The sequence below is a fragment of the Grammomys surdaster genome, unplaced genomic scaffold, assembly GCF_004785775.1.
Source record: "Grammomys surdaster isolate TR1022 unplaced genomic scaffold, NIH_TR_1.0 241, whole genome shotgun sequence".
NCBI lineage: Eukaryota > Metazoa > Chordata > Mammalia > Rodentia > Muridae > Grammomys > Grammomys surdaster.
This window is the reverse complement of record NW_021604686.1, coordinates 5054539-5061329: the sequence shown is the minus strand read 5'-3', so window position 1 is coordinate 5061329 and position 6791 is coordinate 5054539. Positions and strand designations below refer to the sequence as shown.

General features: G+C 40.9%; 1 protein-coding gene across 3 annotated transcripts in view; it reads left to right on the top strand.

Annotated features, from left to right (window-relative positions):
- Nucleotides 1-6791, top strand: part of Lrrc49 (leucine rich repeat containing 49) — a 111241-nt gene that overhangs the window by 27870 nt on the left and 76580 nt on the right. The window lies entirely within an intron of this gene.

Genomic DNA, 6791 nt, shown 5'->3' with positions numbered 1-6791 from the left:
ATATACATATACATATACATATACATATACATATACATATACATATACATATATATATAATGAGATTATTTTCCATGGAAGAGGGGGCAGGAAGATTATATGAGACAGAAGATCAGAGAGTTTCTGTGAGACCCTGTCTTCTAGTGATATCAGAAGCTTCACCCATAAAGTCTTGCCAATATGACTGCCCGAACATGAGCTGAACAATGGACATACCAGAGCAGGCATGGAAAACACCATGAGTTCTCAACCCTAGCCAAAGAACTCGAGGCAACTAGGGAATGCTGGGAGTGGGAGAAAGTCTTCTCCTGAGACGTGCACATCAGTTAGTTATCTGTGGAAGGCAGCACAGAAACCATCAGATGTAAAACTATTATGTCAGTTGTCTTGAAACTCCACGGAGAGCTGACATGCTTTTTGCTATGAAAGTTTTGTTAAGAAATTGATTTGATAGTGTTGGTAACATGTGGAATCATCGTTGATTTTGGTTCATTGATGGTATCTATAGCAACCTTGCTCTGAGCACTTATTCTATTACTATGTCTATAAATTATCTAAACTGGTATTCTGTTTAGACCTTTTTTTTTTGGCGGTTGTAGTAAAAACCATTAATAAATTCCAGCACAGGGTTTCTTCCTGCCTTCGACCACCATTTATGTTCCCGGATGAAAGATATGCACAGTCTTAATCTGCCTCAAGTATTGCAATAGCTGGGCAACTGCCTAACCTCCATACTGTTAGAATCCACTTTCCTACCAACAACTTTGAGTTACTACTTAACTAATTTCTGTTTTCCATCTTGGCTACTCTTCATCCAATTGGGCAGCCCTCTTGGCCATGTTTTCCTGGCTCAGAGGCATGGCGGCTCTCCTTCTCCCTCCTGCACGTTCTTCTTCTTCCATGTTGGTCTCTTCTCTCTTTCTCTCTCCTGCACCTCTTCTCTATCCCATGATCACTTCTCCGCTTTCCTTGTGGTCTCTAGCCTGGGAAACCTAAAACCCCAGGCTATGTGCAGACTCCAGATCATGGAGGCTAGCACTTTGCATTACAATAAACAGTAAAAGACAAAACTTCAACAGTTGTTTGTTGTTGTTTTCCCCTAAACAAATAATTGCAGTTTCCTGCTAAACACCATGTATTCACTGTATGTTGGCATGCTTGTCTCCCACCAAAATTTATATTGAGACCTTGTTACCAGTATGAAAGGTCTGAGAGGCAGGGAGTGAGTAGGGACATGGAATCGATTCCTTCCTAGGAGGAGCCTGCTGCCCCTCTGTCTGAGGATATGTAGAAGGAGCCATCAAGTGAAGACCCCTCATTCTATAGACCCTGAGTTTGGTGATTCTGTGTTCCACTGAGCTAGAAGAACCTTTAGCACAAATCTGAACCAAAAGAACAGGTGGATTCTTGGATCATTCCCGATTTTAAAGAAAATGTCCTGCATCTAGCTGCTGTTGGAGGCTGACCTTGTACGGAGCTCTGTGCGGGAAGGAATCTGCATCAAGCCGTAGGCTTGTTCTGAAGTGTGTGATGATCTTCGTGTTTGTTGGAGTAGAACGAAATTCCAGGGATGCACACATTCAGGCTACATTCATTAGCTGGCATTGATCAACCTGAAGAAACTGTGTGTGGTGCATGCGTATGAGTGTGTGGGTACAGGGCCTGTCTGTGTGCACACAGGGCAGAACAGAACTTGGGGCATCTTGCACTGAGCACCCGTCAGCCTTCATGGAGATATGGATGCTTACAACCATGCCAGTTTTGTATGTTGCTGGCGATCCAGACTCAGGTTCTCATGCTCATAGCACAAGCACTCAACATGGCTCCAGCCTAAGAAGTTGTCTTCTGTGTTCAATTTGCTTTGAGTTTATATTATGAACGATAATTGAATTTTGTGAAAATATTTCTTACATAGGTCATATGTCATTCTTTATCTCTGGAGCATGCAGACTAAGCTCCTTAGTTCATTCTAGCCTCTTGCTCACATATTCTAGGCTGTAGTCTGTGCAGTCCCAAAGGCTTTTACTGTGGTTGTTGGTAATAGTTATGTCTACACTACATGACATGACCCACAATTCCTTTTCCTCTTATGTTTTTGGTCCTGAGCTGTGATACTCTGCCCGCCGCAGATGGATCTCAGAGGGCCCCACACCTGCATATCCTTTGATTTCCCAGTTTGCGTTTATACTTAGAAACCTCCAGATGGGAGTTAAAGAGAATGCCTTCCTCAGGCATTTAGTGGAAGTTAATTGGGAAACTGGCTGGGTGGGTTTGACTTTGACTGGGTGCACTCTTGGCTGTTTTGATACTTTCCTAGAATATAAAGACACTTGTCTTAGTTGTTTTCATTTCAGTCACTCTCTCTGTATTTCTGACCCCATGGTCACTTCTAATAATGCTTACTAAGGATTTCTTTTTTCTTGATGAATATTGTTTATTTTAATAGTATTTTCAGATAACCAGCCTTTGGGTTTTGCAGTGTCTTCTGTGTCCTGTCTGAGGACTCTTTTTCCCATCGCAGAATCATGACTGTGTTATCCATTGTTCCTTCTGGAAGGTTTACAGCTCTGTTTCTTCATTCAGGACTATGAGCTACCTTTAATTAACTTTTCGTGTGCTATAAGATAGTAGGTGAGAGTTCATTTTATCCACATATGGTTGTCTGTTTCCTGGGCTGTGTTTTATTGAAAAGACTTATTCCCCATGAAAATGAACTATTATGTTTATCAAAATAAGTGCTAATTAAACGAGCTTCTCTGGACCCACTCTTCTCTTCCCCTCGCTGGTCTGCCACTGTGCTCAAAGTATTTCCCCATAGACTCATACTTCATGATATTGTGACATTTGCAGCATATTTTCTTTGTATAACTTTCATTTTAGTACATAAGACTGTTGTGTAAAGAACATGGTAAGTAATCCACAAGCACTCCTTCAGTCTCCACTAAAGCTTCTCTGGGATAGGCTGCCCCATCACAGGTTCGCCATCTCTTTTTTTTCCAGGTGCTATACAGATTTGAAAATAATCATAATTTTTACTGACACATCAATGGGAACATTTTGTATCTGCGTTTTCATAAAGAAATTTTCTTTCTACTAAACCCCTCAGAATTTAGTGCAGGCTGTCTTATCACACTGCTTATATCTCAGTCTCTCTTTATAACTTCTGTCATTGTAATTCTCCCAGGTGCATCTCTGCATCCTTATTACTTCTCTACTTATAACTTGAAATTAAGTCTTTAAAAAGCAAACTCTTATTTAATCGGATTTTCAGTCGTAACTAGTGAGATCTTAGTAATTGCCGTTTTGTCTTCTAGAGGGTATACATCACATTTTCCATAAACTTCTTAGCTTCTTCACTCCTGGTCCCGTGCTTTCCTTCTGTCTCCTGTGAGCTTTAAGTGTAGACATCTGTGGTCTGCATTGAGATATAATTCTCTCTGCCCTGCCTCAGCAAGTCTTTACTTTACACCTTGGTGTTTCTGCCCAGTCTTCCTATGGTAATTTTTTTCAGTAGAAGTTAGCGGTTTGTGATAGTCAGACACAGTGAAACTGGAGTGACCCTGGGTCTCCCTGACAGCTTAGTGAGGAGGCTTAGGGGCCTGCACACGTCAGGCACCACTTTTGTCAGGTTTTTTGTTTCGTTTTGTTTTTTTGTCCTGGCTTGTGATGTAAGTTTCAGGTACACATTCAAATACAGGAAGGCATTGATTGTGAGATGGAGGCATTAAGTCATTTTCCTCATAGCGATTAAAGTAGTGCTTCCAGAGTGTAAGGGGGAAGCGCCCGAGTCAGCATCAGCACCCACTTTCTACTCTGATTTTAATGCCTCCTTACGTTTTGTTCTGGGAGAGATTACAACAGTATATTATGAAAATCAGATCAGAAAAGCAGGATACAGCTAGATTGTTTGATATCAATTGCCATAGAAAGGGTAGGAAACTGGAAAAGCAGCTAAGAATATGAATACCTTTCAGAAACATGAGCAGAGATTCTGGCTGGGCGTTTTGGCATTTAGATAAATGCATGGTTAGAATGGTATATATAGATTATATAGATGGTTTAGTAGTTACAGCCCCTGGATAACATATGTGTGTCTGTTGCAAAGTGAAGGCTGTAGCAGGTAACTTGGAATGAGTTAAGTCTTTTAATGAAAAGGGATACTGTTTTCTTTTCTCTTTTTCCTGTTCTCAAACATGCTTGATGAATCCATTCATAACTTTTGAAATTGAAGTAATTTCTGCAAACTATATTGTACCCTGTTTTTAAATAATAGAAAGAAGAATAAAGATGGTTTCCTTCCAGTCCTCTTTGTCCTGTTTGCTGCATTACCACACCCTGTGTTTTCACCTTGCTGCCTCCTTATCCTCTGTAGGAAAAGTCACTATGAATAGCCCGAGTAATAGGCATTCTGTACAGGCAGATTGCTGAGTCATGAGTAGTGGATGTTCTATACAGGCTGACTGCTGAGTCACGAGTAATGAATGTTCTATATAGGTAGATTGCTGAGTCATGAGTAGTGCATGTTCTATACAGGCTGACTGCTGAGTCATTCAGTTCTGTTATAAAGTTAAGGAATATGGAGAACACTGTTGAGGAGAGGAGACGAGTTCTTCATCTACAAAGTCATTATTATTTTTTTTTGAAAAATAAGGATTTCTAATCCTTTCATCAGTCGTAGAGTTCATAATTTCAGCTCTATTTTTAACAGTACTATATTTTAAAACCATGTTAAATGCCTTAAATCATACTTCAGAAGTCTGTTGAATACAATTTCTAGTAGGTTTTAAGTACAATAACTTTAAGGTGATGAGAAGATTAATAATGTGGCCTGTAAATATTTCTGTAAAGTGTCAATATTTTTCCTGCTTATGTATATTAATATTCTAGCTGTACCATACTAGTTCTCTGCCTGTGAAATAGTTACCTCCAGAAGAGATGTGTTGCACCCTCGACAATAAAAGTAACATGTTGTCTTTTCCTTAGAGAGAAAGGGCCTGAGCATCCATATAGAACTTGAGCTCCCGTTTCTCCTTCCTCTTTCATTCCACAGTGCTTAAATCATAGCATGGTGCCAAGCAGATGGATGGATGAGGCCTACCACCAGAATCACTTATTGACAAGGCACAGCTTAAAGCCCACTGCCTCAGTGTAGTCTTGGTCTGGGTTCTGAAGGTGAAGGCAGGATATTTACTGACAGCCACCTGAGGGATCTAATACCAAATGTCAGCCCTGAAATCGTATATATACAAGTAACGGTATAGCAACTGAGCCAGTTGTATTTATATATTTAAGGATATACATATGTAACAACAGTTAAAGAAAAAGAAGCTATGAGTTTGAGGAGGGTCCGTGAGAAGGCTTGGAGAGAGGAAAGGGAAGGGGAAATTGAGGGTTCAGATGTTAATCCTGAAGCTCCCCTGAATGCAGTAACATTTCTCTCTGTGGCCAGAACGTCACATGATCTGTTCCATCTGTCTCTGGAGTGGCCCCTCCCTGGGCCCTCTGTGCTTGTCTGAGGGAGGCTCTATGAGCTTGCCCTGGGCGCCTGCCATGTGGACATTACCAGACCCCTCTTTACCTCTCTGAGTGGTGAATCCTGCTAACACAGTCTTCCAGACTTTCTGTTTCTGATGGGTTTCTTCTTGTTAGAGGGGCCATATCTTAGTAGTTTCTGACAGGTCTTTTTACTAAAGAAATTCATGCTTAGATAATCAATTGTATGACAAATATTTTTTTATCTGTTGTAATATTAGAATTTTGCTATGAAAATATATCTAAAATTTTTAGGAAAATTAAAAAATAGTCATTTTCTCTTGATGTTAAATCTAGAGCAACAAAAATATTGTGAGTAATTATTCTACTTTTTGAAGTCCTGGAAAGGCTAGCTACAAAACTGGTTATTGAGATATGTGTAAACTATATTCAGTGTTTTAGTTCTCATTTTTTGTGAATATTTTTATAACTATTGAGAAAAGACACTTAATGGTTTTTAAAAACTTGGTAGGCTTCTGCTAAAATTGATTTCATAAAAAAAGATGAATACAGAACTTACACTTCTGTCAAAAAACCTTAATATGTCCTTAAAAATAGTTTGTTTGTACTTTAATTTCCAAACAGTTGTGTCTTGTGGGGAGTGGGTGTGCTCTGCTTTGGCATGGGAGGACAGTGAGGCTGCCTGAAGTGGCTCTCAGGAGTTGGATGTGCTACTCCAGTCCCCAGTGGGGTGCCAGCAGCTCTCCAGTCCCCAGTGGGGTGCCAGCAGGTCTCCAGTCCCTAGTGGGGTGCCAGCAGCATTTGTGCCCCGGTAGATCCAAGAGGAGTCTGGGAGTGAGAGAGTTGAGCGAGAGCTTTCAGGTCAGCTCTGACTTTTGTTGCTGGAGAGATAAAAAAGGGACAGCCATGTCCTGTGGGAAACAAGGTCCTGTGAGGCCTGCATTCCTCTTTCTTCATTGTGGTGGCTTAAGAGATGATTCTAGAAGTTTGCAAACTTAGACAGCCCATCACTCATAGGGTGGCGGGATTGGTCCTGTTTTCTTCACTTTTACTTCTACCATGGAAAGATGTAGAAAACTACTGTCTCACTTTTATGGATCAGGGTTTTCAGAAAGGCCTGTGAATGACAGTTACTACGGAAGGAAGATGTTGTCCTGGAAATGAAATGGTTTTTACATGGGAAGTGGCAGAGTGCTTGAAGTCTGGAATATCCTGTCCCAACCTGAGGGAGTATGACCATCTTGCCAGGCCACCCTCCACCCTGACAGCCCCCCTCCACCCTGACAGCCCACCCTCCA